Below are 17809 nucleotides of genomic sequence, written 5' to 3' on the forward strand. Positions count from 1 at the left end.
TAAACAGTTGCAGTTGCATTGTGTTTTCTATTATTTTAGATGAAAGAGTCTCAGATGGACATGATGTGTGATGTGGAACACTACAATGCAAAATGCATGCGAACTAGTTGTGGTTATGCAATAGATGTGCATGAATTTAAAATGCCATACACAGTGTAATTATGTGAGCTGTTTTAAAAACTGTGTACATTATGATAATACATAAGGAATCATTACTACCTAACTAGATTTCTCCAGTGATAAGAAGAAATGGAATATAAAAATGTAATTTTTCATCAATCAATATAAGGCTGCATGCTTGCTAATTTTCTGTCCATTGAAAATGCACTTGCCACATCTTAGGCGCATTTTTTAAAACACGCCATTGATCTTTCCAAATGCCCAGCTAATTACTAAATAACTTCTGCTATATTCTTTTGATTATTTGTGTGCTCTGCACTCCCCCACCCGCGTACATCATGTCCTTGTTTCTCAAATGATTACATTACATAAATAATGCTTTAGGCCAGATTGCGAATTAGTACAACAGGACGTTTGTTCCACCTCCAGTATGAGCAGGCTATTTACAGCTCGGCTCACTGTAGGTGCACCACCTTCACTGTTTAACAGATGTGAAAATGTGACATGAAAACTACACCTGCCTCTAACCGCAGTACTGAAATAAAAGATATGGGTACCAATAAAAAGCGGTGCAGTAAAGGTATATGACTAGAGTTCACACAGATTTTAGTACAAAAAAAGCTCCTAGAAAAATGATAGATGAATGATAGAAAATATGGAAAAACCAAAGAGATAATAGTAACCATTAACAAACAAATAAATGTTAAGTTATTTCCAACATGCACACACACACACACACACACACCGCAAAAAAATTCTTTTCAACACCCTCAACACACAATGCAATGTACCAGTTTGTTTTTACTTGTTCGATTAATTGGCCTTGTCTTCTCCTGACATGTCTCATTTTGCACTATCCTTTTTTGTCTCACACACATTGTCGTTCCTATCATGTCTTTCACCCGTCTTGTATTGCATCATGCAATAAAAAAATTAAAATAAATAAATAAAATAAAATAAATACTTTTTTTTTTTTTTAAATGGCTACTATGTTACATGCAACAAAAAATATGTCTCGTGCCCATTCTCAGTTAAACTATTCAAGGAATCACTTTGCAAAGTGCCTAAATCTGATAACAGGCCGAGGAGCTATTGTGTGTTCTGTACTGCACTTTTCATTTTCGCTCTTGTGTGGATAGAAACATGCTCCCTGATAACCTCACCTCTCTTAGTAAAGGGAGAAAAGGTATTCCAAAAACACTGGTGGAGGAAACGAACGTGAATGTGCAGGTTCCGGATGGCTTAAACTCACACTAAACAGGCAGAAGGATACCATGCCTGGCTGCAGCCCTAATCGTCCTGAAAGAACATCTATGTGTTGCTGTTAAATCCAATTTCTATTTAGCATTAATGCCCTCTGAGAGCTGCTGCCTTTCTGCTGTTAAAAACAGCAAAGCCACATAAAGAGCAGACCAAAAGTGTGTGAGAGAGCCTGTTTGTTTTTTCTGACTAAACATTATATTTGAATTTTCCATCAGTTTGAATCTCTCAGTAATCATTATTATTATGCAAATTCACAAGTTGTTCACGTAAGAAACTGTATTTTTTATTTCAAACAAATACCTTGCATAAAGGAGCCATTAATTTGCCTCATGAACACTGTAGAAGATCGAGGTCAGCTCTCCTAGGCCTCCCCTTTCTGCATTTGTGTTCTCATAACTCGATCTTAGGACAATGCAAATAAGAGCATATAACAACAAGAAAAAATACAATCTCCCATGGCCTTTCATGTTAAAAAAAATCAATGACAGTGTTCATGTATCCTGCCTTATATATAAATTCTGAATAAACCTGACTTTGTCTTTTAACAGTATGCAACGTAAAGTCCCCAAGAAAAAAAAGATAGATTGTCTTTAGCTTTTGTATTGTGAAGTACTTCTCTTGCCTGGGTCCAGACCTTTGAATCTGCTCTTTCATCTGGCATTGAGATAATAAACAGTAATTTCTTAGTTAAAATCAAAGCAACCAATGAGGACCATAGTTGAACTTGATTAGCTTATCAGCACCAGTGGTGAGACCAACACAGCTGTCAAGCTTGTGTCAAGCTTTTATCGAGCTATTTTCAAGTGGTGTGCCAAAACCAACGAGGAGTAATAAAAACAAGCTATTAAAAGATAAATGCTGCTATGGAGGCCGTCCTAAACCCACGTCTTCTCAATATTGTCCAACATCTCAGTTAGTTTTACTTCACTTCGCTCCACTATTAAGACCCCAGAAAAACAGATATTTTGGTATGGCAACACATTAGCTGACTTAAAATGATGATAGATTCAGGTAGCTACATTTGCCTCTAGTGATTGGTTGGAGAAAATGGAATTTCCCTCCCCCTTCTATCTGATATCAGGCATGTATTGTCCAGTAAAATATTTGAGTGATGTACAGTTACAAGAGGGCTTTAAATCAGAAGCATTTGATTGGACTGTTAGCGGAGTTAACACACTTCGATGTCAGATCAGGAGGAGGAAGAGGAGGAGATAAAGGAATTAGACCTCAGCCACATTGTTTTGGAAATTTAAAAAAAGCAAAGGTGTTTGTCCACTGATATTCAAGCACCTTTCTCTTCCTAACCCTCTCTATATCTCTCTGTTAGCTATAACAACCCTAAAACAAAAGGGTGGTTTTATATGGCCAGTATGGCTAGGTAGTTGCCCAAAGTCTCATTTGATTGGATCAACTTTTGTAAACACCCAAGTGCAGGATGAGTCATAAATCACTTGAAACTATTTTATCAGACAAAATTTAGCTTATAACAAGAGAGAAATTATCAATTAACACAGTGACACAGGATTAAAACTAGGAACGTGTATTTTTCATTTAATGGAGACTTAAAAGAAACAGGTTGGCTGCTGGATTTCTTATTTGAAACACGTAGAAGACATAACTATAAAGGTTTTCATTTCTTCTCAATAATGGTGCTGCTACAGTAGTGGATGTAGGCAATTGTGTGGGACACATGCATGGGCTGTCTCATCACCATGTTTTATGGCTCTTTGCTCAAGAGGATTAAAAACTCCTTAAGATGCTGGTATTAGAGTTTTACAGTCCAACAGCCAAAGACTTAATACTATTGGAAATGGTGACCATTCCTAAAAAGAGCAACAGGGGCTTTATAGAGGGCTAAAGACAGGGGAGGACTGAGCCTTAGCTAATGATGCTATGCAAGTGTCCACAGGAAGAAAAAAAAAAAGAAGTCCTGATGGATGACTGAGCGAGAGCTAAACTGGTTAAAGGGGGATTAGACCCTTGATTCAGGGAAATTCAACTTTGTGGGCTGAGGTGAAAGGAGTTAGAATAGTCACCCATGCCTGCTCCAACCCTGCTTTGTCCTTAGAGACAATAGGCTTAGCTACTCTGATCCACAGCTCTCTGGTTCTGATCACAACCCATCACTAATGCACTACCATCGCACTTAAGACAGCAATTTACTGATTGCCATCAATTTCAGATGTTGAGACAGCGCCTTGAGTCGTCCATTTTGCAACGATTTGTTATGATGTGATTGCTGTGGGGTTCTCCACTCCAAAGTGCAGACTGATTCACACAGGCAGGAAAAAAAAACCTGCATACAGTAAGATGAAGTGAGGAGGGAAATAAATGAAGGTGGCTGAGGCCATTTCGTGTAGGGAATGAAGAGATATTGCACCACATTCCAACTGCTTCGGCTGCTGATTTAAACGAAACGCTCGGCTTAAACTCTCTTTCTTGCATGCAACCTCATGCAAATCTCCAAGCTGACCTCTGACCTGCAGACAATTGTGGCGCAGTACTTAGAAAGCGCTCCCAGAGATCCTCCCCTGGACTCCAATTAAGGGGGCTTCACATTACCACACACAACAGGCTAAACACGGGGCCAAAGCATCTTGAGCTGCACTGCATGTGCTGCACAGCCTGCTGGTGCCATGGCGAATACAGTCAGAGAGGTGATTAAGTATTGCGAAATGAGCCTTCTGACGGTGGTGTTATTCGAAACACCCCACTATTACCACAACCAGGGAAAGCACAGATAAAAGGAATGGAATAATCAAAGAAGACAGAGAGTGCATTGTTTATTAGATGTTTGGTTGTTTGAGTACATATACAGCACATTAAACTTCAAAGATTACAGCCAGGGTGCCAATAAGTAAACGTGTATCTTTGCGGGGTTTCTTCCACAGAGAGAGAGCGAGCTATCTTAACTGACCACTTTTCCATAAGAGGTGTAACATTTGGCAGGTGCTCTGCATTCTAATAAAAAGGGATGCAGCAGTTACGATAAAATGCAGCCTGTTCTGCACATAATCCCGAGGCACAGTGTGAAACATGCTGTATAGTGTATGCACAAGCAATAAAGCTGTACCACTACAATGATAAAGGACTGCATTTGCCCCTGATAGTAAATACAAGCCAGGGCACCTACAAATTAAGGTTTCTGAGGAATAATGTGTGAACTGAGGGAAGAAAAAAGCTCTGTAGTTGCAAGTCCTGTGAAGCTATTATAAGCCGAATAGTATCAGCAGCTCAGTATCCCTTTTATTCAATGTTTGCAACCAATACAAAGACTTACAATCCAACTGCACTTTACTTTCTTCAATCGCTCCGACAATAACTACTTACTTGATTGGAATCGCTATCTTCACCTGAAAAGTATAAATTAAAATCCATTTCAACAAGAAATCACCATATGAGGCCACGCGGGTCGATATCAATGCAGTAGAGGTAGTGGAGTTGCTCATAGCGTTTCTCTATACATCATCTTGTGAAGTAGACAGTTGTGAAGTAGTCACTTAAATAAAGGGAACACTTAATTTGAAAGGTCACAGGTGCTTTATCAGACAGCGAGGGCCGCTTGCTCTGTCGCTGAGAAAATGCACTGCAAACGAGAGGAACCGTATGAAAGATGGGCAGTGACAGCACGGCTACATACAGCAAGAAATGCATAAAGATTTCACTTAAAGCTTGCCAAAGCACTTATCACCTGTCACTTTGACCGAGCATCTGCTTGCCAATCCATTTGAGTGCTCAGGTAGGTTGTCTTCTTTTTTTCCCCCCATCTCATCAGAGATGCATTGAAATTCAATCACTTGCGTGGAATCAATGGGTTTGAGGAGAATTACCTGAGCAGATTAGAGATGGCGGCAGCTGGAGAGAGCTATCGTTTGATCATTCCAGCTTTTCCTGCTCTGTTTGTTTTCCCCGCACTTTAGCTAAATTAGTAATTACAGTCACACAGCCAATCTCACTATGGCCACCGCGAAGCCAAAGACACACCTGCAGAAGCGCCACAAACAAACAGCTACTTTAGTGGCGCACAAACTCCGACAAGCTAATGAGAGAAACGGTCTCTTTTGCAATTTCTATGTGAATCCAAGTGGAATTAAAGCGGAGAACCATCACAATCAAAAGTGTTAAATTGGAAAGATTGTTGAACACGCCAAATAGTCTATCAGTATATCATGCATCACATCATGCAAAATCACTTTCTTATAGTAAGTCGTCATATTGCCAACTAACTGAGTACTTTTAAAAGCAACAGAGGACGTATTAGGTTTGTCTGTCTTTTAACATCATTAAAAAACCAAAGTTAGAAACAACTTCATATTAAAGTTCAGAAAACTTTTCGACTGAGATTGATAATCAGCTTTTTGTTGGCTGAGATGGAAGAAACAGTAGCCTAATTAATGAACCTGAGCAGGTGGAGGATACAAAATGTTGACTAACTGGCCATGAAAAAGAAATTAGTTGGTGAGTTAGTTTGAGAAAGGGGAAAACAGAAGGATCCAGAAGTGGGCTAACAGTCACCCACATAACCCTTTTCATACGTGTAATTTTGCAGCATAGCTGGATATTACCGTCCTGCGGCACTTATTCTACGTTTGGCATCTACCATGCGAGAGGAGGCTCAAAAGCCCTTTTTTGATCTCACTATAGTGGCAGCAGTGATGGAGAGCAGCAGTGAGTTGGAAAAGAATCATATCAAAGAAGAGTGACCTCAGTTCTCGCACAGGCTGCACACAGTGACAGATTTGAAAACTTATTTTGCAGTTGAGTTGTTAATCTCCACAATCAGTGTTCAGTGTCAGCAGTGTAGGGGGATCACCCTTGATCACAACACGGCTACATCCACACTAATGCGTGTCTGTTTTTTTTTTTTTTTTTAATGTTTATGCCTAATGTCCACACTACTAAAACATTTTTGAACCCCTAAAACAGATTTATTATTTATTATGGCATTTACATAGAGCTTAAGCATAGTTTATGGCTCTGGGTGTATTTCTACATTTGCTCTTATAATGCATGTAAAGTAGTGAAAGCAGCTGGCATGCACAAAAGTTAGAAATGTAGGGGAACTTGGATTAATTAGGTTTTTTTTTCTCTTTAGCCCTGCTGCACAAAGGGGAAAAAATCCTTAATTGAAACACATTTTTAAAGATTCACCTGCTGCAGAACTTTTCCAACTTCAAATTGGCTCATTTAGAGTATTTCATGGTTTATTAATCTGATTTTTTTCCAAATGATAACAAATGAGAACTTTATCACGGTGCTGTGGCAGGAAGGCAAAATATCCCTTTTAACACCTCTGTTATAGTGTGTGTATTTAACCTTATGACATGCCGTAGCAGCCTTTCGTTAATATGACTGCATTCAATTCAGGCTTGAAGCGTTGAAGTGGAAGGTCCTTGGAAGTCGAAGTGCTTGCATGACTTAAAGAAAAAAAGCGACTGAAGATCACAATGCCAGCACATTTACAGAGTGAAGGGCAAAGGGGTATTAAGCTCAAAGTGTACTGTGTCTGCTTAGTCACGACGGTATGCATAACATTCTTAAAAAGGGGCTGTCGAACAAAATGTAATATCACACAAACTGTACTCAACAACTGAATATGTGTGTGTACGCTTGCCAATGCAGATTCCCGAAACAGAGTTCCAGCTCAGGAGAAACTCAGACTGATGTGTATTTCAATTTGACCGGAAGACCCATTGGCAATGAGTAAACAGACGAGCCAGTGGGGCTCTAAATTTATAATTTGACGTGTTTCATATTCCATAAGGTACCATTCAAATGGCCAAAGAAATCCTGTCTTAGAGTAAAGCAGCCACAATTCTAAGCAAACAGCTTGGCAATTGCTCACTGGGTGAAACATAAACACAACTGGCTTTCGCTGTTCTTTCTCTCACAACAGAGCCGACCATCTTATTGGTCTCCAGAGAGCAATCAAAAGCACAACGATATCTCAAAGAGTGCTTGGCGCTGTTAGACTGTGCTACAACGCTTTGATGCGTTTCATACCATGTCTCAAGAATATTGTGAAACCTTGTACTTTTGCTAGACCAGCGTGGCCTTCTGAGGCCGCACCTCCATGCTGTTTGGGGTGACTCAGCGCGGTCACCGTGGAAACATGACTGAATGAACAAAGGCAGAGAGTTTGTTAAACACAGAGGGGGCAAGGTCAGCTGGCCATGTGATGTGGGTGGTAGCAGCAGCAATCAGAGTCAGAGGTAGAGGGGCAAACTAGGTCGCATGAAACTAATCAAAGAACTTCTTTGACTTGATAACCTTGTGTTGTTGCAGCTAAATGTGAGCTGGGGAGCTTTTGCAGGAAAACTTTCCTTTTGTTATAGTTAACAGACATCACAGGCAGGACACCTAGCAGACCTTATGTGGTGCAAACTGATGCTTGACATTTGTATCCCCTCAGCCATACACAAGTCTCACACTGACAAAAACAGACATAAAGAGTGGCTCAGGTAAACTGACGGCTGGATATGTGAGAAGCCTCAAATGGCTGTCAAGCTGTGTGAAAAATCACACACTGAGTCTCTATGGAGGACTCCATGTCACTGCATTCAGAGGAACCAGGCAGGAGTTCAGCAGCCTTAGCCCCAATTATAACCCAGCAGATGACTGCACATCATACACAGAGCTGTTACATTACAGTAAGGGGAAAAATGAATAGTCTTCTGTTACTTCTGACACGTTCAGCTTCAGATCTGACGAGTGATGTGACTGATCCCCGCTGACAGATCTGGTGACAGAAAAGCACTGTTTCTCTCTACACTTGCGCATCTGCAGGAACAAGAAATCTCCTGCTGGCACAGCAAACAACAGTGAATGCCTTCTGACTATACAACTGTAACTCACTTATGCCAGGCATTAATTACTAACTCAATATAGTCTTAGATTAAACTGGCATTTTAAGAAGAGAGTAAAAAGGAGACATGCAGTCATATTCACAGGGAATCAATCTTAACAATAGATCAGGAGATCAGTAATGGGCTGTTGAGTCTGTACAGCTTACTTGGAAGTGAGTATGCTCTTGTGGATAAACAGAGAGGAGGAAAAAAAGAGGCTTTCTCCAGGGAAAGCCAGATAATTCCCAATTGAGCCCATCGGCTCCCACCCACACACACATACACACACACAACAGCAGAAGAGACAAGACTGTGAATATTCATTAGGAGGATACTGAACTCTAATTAAGCAAGGTGGAAGGAACTCGCAGGTGTGGGTTGCACCTGGTTTTTGAAATCCTCGCTTCTCCACATTGGGATGAGAACACTCTCCCTTTCTGCGATTGTGACGTCACTCTCAGCGCACATCTCTAACCGCGAACCAACCCCGGCACCCTGCGATTCCTCTTCTCCTCCTACTGCACCTCTGAGGCGCTGGGTGCAGGCGTGAAATTTGGCGGGCTTGGAAGCCATCGACACAAGGGGACAGACAGCAATCCACACCAGGAGAAGGCTCTCTTGCTTGACTGGCAGATACATTCCTGCCGCTTGACTCCAACTCTTGTGCTCAGACAGAAAGAAATGTACAAGGCAGAGTAACAGAGCCATATGTAAAAACACAGCTGTTTTTCCCTTCCTTGAGAATGAAAGAGACAACCCATCCTCTGGTATTTTACTCCAGTACTCTCCAGAATCAACTTCACAAGCAGAGACATTTAGCTACTGTATTCTGGCAGCAGGATACACTGCTGGAGATAGATATAATTCCACATTAAACACAGCTGTTAATGCACTCAAACTTAAATGTCAAGTGGCATTTTTACAAGAACTGTCCATGAAATACACAATACGGCTTCTATAGCTGTGACTCCATCTTGGGGCATCACCTGTTGCTATGAAGTCAAACTGAAGTCTGTCCATGTGTCACTGTGTGTGTGTGTGTGTGTGTGTGTGTGTGTGTGTGCTTGGCTGTGAGTTTGTGAGAGCATGTGTTTTATCAGTTGCTGGCGTTTGTTTGAACGGAGCCGTGATGAAAGCCTAGACAAACACAAGGGAATGTCAACCGCGGACTAAAGTCAACAGAAAGAGCCTCGTCGCTGCCAGGGACGCCTTGTGAGAGAGGCACGCCCTCCGACACCGTACCGGACTGTCTCTCCACTCTGCTTCTTTCCAACCAGCCTCCACTGGCAAGACAAAAATATACTCAACTACACTCTTTGATACAGTGTAAAGATATGTGAGGAGAATGTGGATTATAAGACAGAGAGAACGAGAAAGACAGAGAGGAGACAAAAAACAAGCTCATAAAGAAACACCGCGAGGCTGTTTTTTTTCCCCCTTTTCCAAGCAGTGGCGAGTCAGCTCAGCATACAGGATTAAAGATGGCTAGGGGTAAACACTGTCCAAATACACACTGAAGTGCAACTAGAATATGTCCATTTCCATATTCTGTCAGTATGAAAAAAGCACAATTAGAAATCTTCCTTCCATTTTAAAACGACCAACTGATGCAGAGAAAATATTCAAGGGAAGCTTCTCGCTGTGAATATATTGTTGGGATTACAGTCTCGTGTTTTTGGTCTGGTAATGTACTGTGAAGGCAGCGGAAGGGCAAACGGTAAAGTAGGCTGGGCAAACATCTAGCCCTATTCAAGTCGGAGCTGAAGCTTCACTTTTATTTTTTCTTTGACCGTTTTTGTGTGGGAAGCCGGCAGAGTGGGCCTGAATCCCTATTGACTCAATGTGCTGAGACGTTTTCCCTTTTACCAATGCTAAAGTAGGCATGAGCACTAATCCTTGGGGGTTAAATGGAGCCTCCTCTGGGGTTTCCCCATCCTGAGAGAGCTGGGGGCGGTTGCTGCCGCAGCGCACACTGAACTTTAATCTATTTGGCAGAATTTTGGCTCAACTTTTACAAACTATATGCAAAGAAATTCCTGCTCAAAACTCAGTCATGCAACCCTGGAACAGTGATAAAGAAAATCCATGTGGGGTACATATCTGTTTAAATTTCGATGCTTCCCATAACAGATACTCAGGTGATGAGCATGAATAAGAGAAACGCTTCTGATGATGATAATGATAATTAAATTTATATGATAACAGTGGGGAACTGGGTCAACGGAGCAGCAGCAACGAACTCATAGATAAAAACATAAATGCAATACAATTCACAAGTACAATAAAAGTATATAGGTGGAGTACTGCAGAGGATTCCAAATTTTGCATCTGTGTTGCTGGTTAGAAGCAGTAATGCAGTCAAAAATAGAGCAAAAACATATGTTTGCAGCTGTTAATATCACCAGTTACAGCATTTGAAAGAATATAAAAGATTGCATGCAGTAAAGCCATAGCCCGTGCAAAAATGCATTATAAGCTCTGCATGTGACCACAAAAGAAGATGTGGATATATGGATTGTAAACTGCTTAAATAGGGATTGAAAGAATAGCTTTTGCAAATGATACAGTCACAGTGATGAATGATTCCAAATAGGGATTGCTGGCATTTTCCACATTAACAGTGACCTTTACAAAGAGAAGAATGCTTTGCTCAGAGCCTATTGCAATGTTATGCAGAAACTTGATGCAAGCAGCTACGGTTCAATCAACAGGACTGTTCAACAGTAACACCCGCCACAGAAAAGGGACCATTTCCATTTCAAATCGCAGCCTTTTTCACACCAACAGCAAGACAGCATCAGCAGCTGCCAAAGTCTGCCGGTTCCTGCCCCCAGTGTTTTCCCCTATCGCTCCATATAAACTCACATCTCTGTTATTGCCTGCGTGATTGATGTCGGTTATAATGGCACAACTTCTATTTACCCAACACATCTACCCATCTCCTCTATCAGTGGTTTGCTGGTTGACTTCCTCTACCTTTCACCGGTCGTCTTTGATGGGCCAGCTTAAAGGAGTTCTTACTGGCCTGTGAAATGTCACAGCTTTGTCTTTATTGTTCGTTTGTGAAATTGCAGTATGGAAAAGGTACATTTTAAAGCTATGATTTGTAAGACGAAAATAATTGCCCCAGGGTCCAGAGCCCTTACCTTCAAGTACACTGTCTCAGAAAAATGATATTTCTGAAATACTTTCAAAATAACCCTGCATTCATAAGCAATAAAAATTCTTAATGGTGATTATTGCTAATTGATACAGGTAGGCAGCAAAACACTATCAGCATGTCTATGCACGCTCTATTTTTGTCAGGTTTACTTTACATCAATGATCTGCTTTTTGACATGCTGTGCAACATGTACCTATCAGCCCTAAAGGGGGGTAAGCCTTTATGTGATCCTTTCCCGAGGTTTTCTCCATTTCTCCTGTCAAAGGGGTTTGGAGAACTTTTTCTTATCCATTTTAGAACAGACTGGGGAAATGTTTTTATCACTTTTGCTTTGATGGTTTTTATGTAAATAGTTTTAAACTAAAGTAAAATACTACATCAAACTTTTTTTAGCATACAAGATGCTTTGAATGAATTCATTTGTATGTCAGTAACTGGGATAATATGAAAGGTTTCTTGCTTTGTATCATTGACTACATTCACATGCACAAAATACTCTGGTTTTTGCCTTTATTCCAAAAAAAGACAACATTTCTACAAAGCATTTTACATAATTAAAAAAGTGCAATGGCTGTGGCTCGTGTCAGGATTTTTTTCAAAGATTTCCATCAGTGCTGGACCTGTTTGACTATGTACACACAGCCTCCCTCTTTCATTCATTCAACCAAATTCTACATTTGTACATATCCATAAGTCTGTTGATATCCAAGTCTGTCATAGTATTAAAAAAGTTGTTGTGTTTCTCCTTCCAAGCAGAAATGGTGGCTTTTCTTTTGGGCATGCATCTCTATACCCAGCCTGGCAACGTAATGGTGAGTTGGTTTGTGTACAACAAATCCGATTAATACTGGCATATCTCTCATGTCTTGATCGCAAAATGCTACATTTGGAGAAAGGCCTAATTTGAAAATCCAAACAGAATATGCTCTTTACATGACCCAGAATGATGTCAGCATCTGAATAAATATGGAATATTGTGTGCATGTAAATGCAAACCCTACGACATTGTCACAAACAAGTTATTCCAAACTTTCACTGATTTTATGCACATGTAGAGTGAGTCAAAGTCCAAGATCAACATAAACACCCCCAGTCCAACACAATGAAATCCTCCCACACCTCATCCCCATCACTGCCAGTGTAATACACACCACCACAAACACCTCTTCCTGCAGGAGGTTAACCTCAGAAACACCTCAGCAACAGAGCGGGATAAAGAGGGTCTACTCCAGTTACTCCCAGTTTTACCAAAAACATGTCATTCACAACTCCACCACAAGCACCTTACACTCCTGCGCTAATAGGTGGGCGGGCAGTCTATGACCGCTTCTTTCAGGAAAGTCATAAATGTCCCCTCGACTCAACCTCCGCTTTTATTCCCCCATCATCACTTTCTATAGGCTTCCTTTGAACATGGCTCCTGGCTGTGGAAGAATAGGACATCTGATATCCAAGTCACTCAAGATGAGTGCCGAAGAACTGGTGTCAGACGCTGAGGCGCAGACACCTACTCGTTGTTCGGGCGGTTGGAGGTGTTGCCTGAAAACACTTTCTGGTGGAGTTTAATCCCAATTAAGAGGCTCCTGTTGCCGAAGATGCTTCTCACCATCACGATGACAAAATGTCAACATTACTCTACCTGACTTCGACAGATAACAATATAATGATGCAAACTGAATTATATTGTGCCAGAGAACCGCATGCAAGTGTGGAACTGGATAATGAGAATGTATTTTTAAGCAAGTGATTGAAAGCATAAGCTCAGAGTTGAGAGCACCGTTGTTACCAAGTTTGCTCTAAAGCGCATGAACATATAACAATCTGTTATTGCTTTTGTACTTTTCTAGCAGTTGTTTATTGTATTCAGCGGTGGAAAATAAACAAAGTTGAGAAATCACAAAAAGGGTAATTTTTAGATATGACTCATGAGAGTAAACAAAGTCATCCACATCACAGAGAAAACAAAGTCAGAGTTAGTGCGTGGCACAGATAAGTGAACACTTTGATCATGATGATGGCAGCTCTGTGTGACGAGACATCCCTTCTTTAGCACTCCCCCTTCTCTTAACCCAAAATGCTGTTGCCTAAGAGCCATACTTCCTGTATTTGTCCCAATCAACGGGGCTATTACAGTCCTTGCAGTCTTATACAATCTATCTTATCTTATCTGGAGCAGCAAAAACTTGGTTTGTTCCACTAGATAACATTAGCCCTGACTTCCTCTCCTTACAGCTCTAAACCCTGACTGACCCTTTCATAAGACACTCAAACTCCTAATCTCAAAAGACTAAAGCACTAAATTCACCAATGTGCTGCTGAGTTTAGGAATCAGAACGCTGTGTGTTTGTCTTTGAGGCCCTGTCGGCGCTTACACAAGCATACAGAGTCCATTGTAAAGATAAATGTTACCATTTAACTAAGACCGGAAAAAAAGCTAAATTGGCTAATTACAGATTTAGTGCAGGAATAGTAAAGCAGTTACAAAGCAAGAGAGAAGGGCTTCAATTAGCTGCATTAGAGTTGTATGCAGGACTGTGAAAACACTGTATGGTAATTCTATCTTTTATCTCCTTTATTTTGCTGATTAGTGCAGTGGGGAGGGGAGGGGCTCCACCTAATCTGATCACAGAGCATTGTGTTTGGGGTCATTAACCTGTGGGAGGTTCTGAGGTTGACAAGTCAGCTCCGACCCCCCTCTACCTTTTTTATGGAACCCGCTCATCCCTCAGTTTCTCTGTCTCTGCAGACAAGACAACAGAAACAAGCAAAGAAAACAAAAGACAAGGGGAAAAACAGCCGACGGGGCTATTTGCATGACTTGTCATTCTTCCACAAACACAAGGCCCCAAATGACCACTGGCCCAACGGATTTGCCTAAGCAGCAGGATGTCGGCCCCTTTAGTCTCAGTCGTTGTTGGCTCTTGTCTTTTTCTGGGCTGCATCCTAGTCCCGAGAGATGAAGGGGTCAACCTATCCAGAAACATCTGGGATCTGCATCAGAAAAGACTACTGCATGGCCTAATAGCAATCATGCCCGTCTGCTTTATGTAACTGACATCTGCATTCACATGCATAAAAAGATCCAACAAGCTCCATCAGTCAGAGCTTTCTCTTGCCAGCCATTTTGGGCAATTCACGAAGCCTACATTTACATCTCTACAAACCCACACTAATGAAATCCAACATCTGTCTACATATTTACCAATTCACTGATTTATATATTTTTCCACAAACCCTCTTTCTATCCCTGTCACACACATTACACCCTCTACAAATCAAAAATGTGAATTTCCTAGCATAACCAACAGCAGCTCTCATCCACAAATCCTAGTTAAACTGTTGTGATGCTGAAAAGCTGCCTGTCAGGATGGCAGAGCGGAGATGAAAGGCCCACAGCAAAGATCTCTGCTGATTGCCTGTAGAGGATGAATATGCAAATAAAGCAGAAGGTAAATGAAAAACAAAGCGGGGGTTTTGGCAGCAGCCTTTTTACATGTTCCCCTTTATTTGGCATTGGTTAAGAACACGGAAAGTCTATCAATAATGAATTCCAGTCAGAGCGAGGAAGGAGACATGAGGGGAAATCAGTCTCCATTTTTCCCCTGTGAGCCCCTGAGCAGTTTTGGGGCCTATTGTATTTCACACAAGCTTTTCAGTGAACACACGCTAAGCTTAAGTGACAGATAAACGGAAAACTGAGGGAGATAAAATAATATCCATAACACCTAGGTTACATCTCAACAATCAGACTGGGTCTGCGTGTTCTGGCAGACAGTCCAGAAAGTAGGGCACCACAGCAGCCTGCCAACTGCAAGCTCTATCTATTGACCACGGCAAGAGCAAAAAAGTAAATCAATTATGTGGTCGAATGTCTGTCATAAGAGACAAAATCTGGGATCAGAACAGTCTGATAAAAAACAAGACCAAATGCACACTCAACAGTTGTTTCGTTGCCACCAGAGCCAAAAGGCACTTTAGCCAGCACTTAGCAAAATCAAGTGGCTTAATATATTTAGTTATCTCTGCAAACACACACACAACAGAGAAGGAAACAACCTGTCTGTTGTCTAAACACAGTGAAACTGGCCAGACAGACTAGAGTGCATCCTTGGGAAAAGGAGAGCACCCATCCCCTTCAACAAAAAATGAGCAGGGTGACAGATTTTCCCTGGTCTTGAGATAACAGAAACCCAACACCCTCGTCCTCCAGTGGGGCTCTTTGTACGTCTGAGAGAGGGTCAATCAGCAGCCGCTGACAGATGTGTCTGCTGTCGATTTAGGAGAGGAAGGCACAGTGAGGTCAAGCATAGGTTTCTCTGCTCTGTCCCCCTGGAGGGAAGACAAGGATCAAGTCAGGATGTCCGAGACTGACCTTTTCTCACCTCGCACCCTTTGGCACACAACACCTGGATGAAGATAACAGAGTTAAGCTCATTAACAAACTAGCCAAACATTAAGCTGCAGTGGAAACTTTGCGACACAATGGAAATTTTATATCACACAGATTTGCCTCCAAGTGAATGACACACGAGCAGACGATTTATATTTGTCCAGAAATCCCATTGTGTTGCAAACAAAAGTGAGAGGCACTCCAGCTGGAAAGCAAACAAATCTGAAAAACTCCACTGGAGGTCTAAGTAGTTTTGGCAGATGCTCCAAGCTTAAGTGTCTGTTCAATTAGGCACTCCAGTTAAGATGGCAATCATGGTTTAACCGTGTGCCGATGTGTTGAGGCTGGAGCTGGAACGCGCTCTGTCCTGGCAAATGACTGGGCATTGGATGTCAACAGTGGTAAGACACTTAGACAGTCACTCTTGTGCAGTACGCAACACCCTAATGAAGCAATAACAATTGCCAGGAGTGGAGGGCCACATCAGCTCATCAGCAGACAATGAGAGCAGTGAAACAGTCTAAATGGAGACATTAAATGAGGTATGCTGTTGTTTGTATGTCAGGAAGTTACATCCATGACCAACATCTTCTTTAAGTAAGTTAAATTATTAATTTGCGTTAAGTTGGGTCATCTGCAGAAAATTGTCAAAGTCTGGCTTTCTCATTCACCTGCTGTCAGTAAAACATTATTGGGTCTCAGCAAACAAAATGTGACTAACTGCCATTAATTATAACATGACAGCTGCTCTCTCGACAAACAGAAAGCATGATGAATTTCAGCTAGATATTTTAGTATCCCCAGAACGAGTGAATAACACCTCTCTAACAAACCTGTTTGTTTACTGAAAATGAATGCAGACCCTTCAGGCATGCACAACTGAATGGCATAATAGGCTTGAAGTAATTAACAAAAAGTAGTATTTAGTGAATGACATGTAAGAGAGGAGTCTCACGGCTGCACACAGATTCGATCATTGACCAACTGACATCAACAGGAAGCTGATATTCAACAACAGATAAACAGAGCTGCTCCGTTGCAGCTCAATGCACCGGGTTGTGGTGTCTGTCTTGTCTGGTAGCCGGAGGGGGAGACACTGGAGATGACGCAGGGCGGCAGAGTGTTGGCTGGGTCAGCTCTGCTGTGCGACCCCTTTGACTAACAGGGTGACTCACTGCTGCTTTGGGCCTATGAGGGAGCAAACCCACTATTTGGAATCATTTAAACATGAAACCAAAGAGGGTCAAACAGAGAGCACAAAGGGGCAAAAGTGAGAATGGTTCAGGTTTGCGGGGCGACAAACATGTCCATCATGTATAAATGTACACACATATATACACAACATATATTAAAAAAAATAGCACAATTCGAAATTCTTGTTATTAATTATTCTGGTTCAACTGTGACAACATCATAAAATATTCATTACCTGTCAAAGTTTTTTTTAAGCAGCCAGTCTGCTTCAAAAAGGCAAAGTTTTTATTAGAATTTTAGATTAGACTTTTTACACTTGCTTGGACAAAATAATTTGGGTTTACAATCGTGGAACATTTTTTTCTCCTTCCTAAAAAGACATTTAGGACGTCTAGATAAAAAAAGAACACCTGCGACAGAGCTAATTGACAAATCACAACATCAGTAATGAAGCCCCTGATGCCAAAAAAAAAACTAATCATGAATTATCCTGACACATCTCAAACAAATATGCAAATGATCATTTAAATGGAGCTAACAAAACACCACATGTGGTCTAAAACAAACCAGAGCGAGTAAAAGGCTCTGTGTTTCTCTCATTCTTACTAACGGTGACAAGCATACTGTACATTTCCAATTTTTTCCCCTCCTCTTCCTCTTTTTTCTGACAGTGAACACTGTTTTCCAACCAGTGACTATTCACTCCCTTAAGTGCACACATCTGAAAAGGATGTGAGCAAAGTTCCCCTTTCCTCCACTCCCCCTAGTGTATCCATGCAACACTGCATTTTTTCCTATGCTTCTCCCAAACAGAGAGAGAGAGAGAGAGAGAGA

The 17809-nt window shown here is 41.3% G+C and overlaps 1 protein-coding gene across 3 annotated transcripts in view; it reads right to left on the reverse strand.

Moving 5' to 3' along the window:
- The window catches only part of macrod2 (mono-ADP ribosylhydrolase 2), a 511048-nt gene that overhangs the window by 401293 nt on the left and 91946 nt on the right, over window positions 1–17809 (reverse strand). The window lies entirely within an intron of this gene.

Source organism: Plectropomus leopardus, chromosome 13, assembly GCF_026936395.1.
Source record: "Plectropomus leopardus strain MGB_pleo_1.0 chromosome 13, ASM2693639v1, whole genome shotgun sequence".
Lineage (NCBI taxonomy): Eukaryota > Metazoa > Chordata > Actinopteri > Perciformes > Serranidae > Plectropomus > Plectropomus leopardus.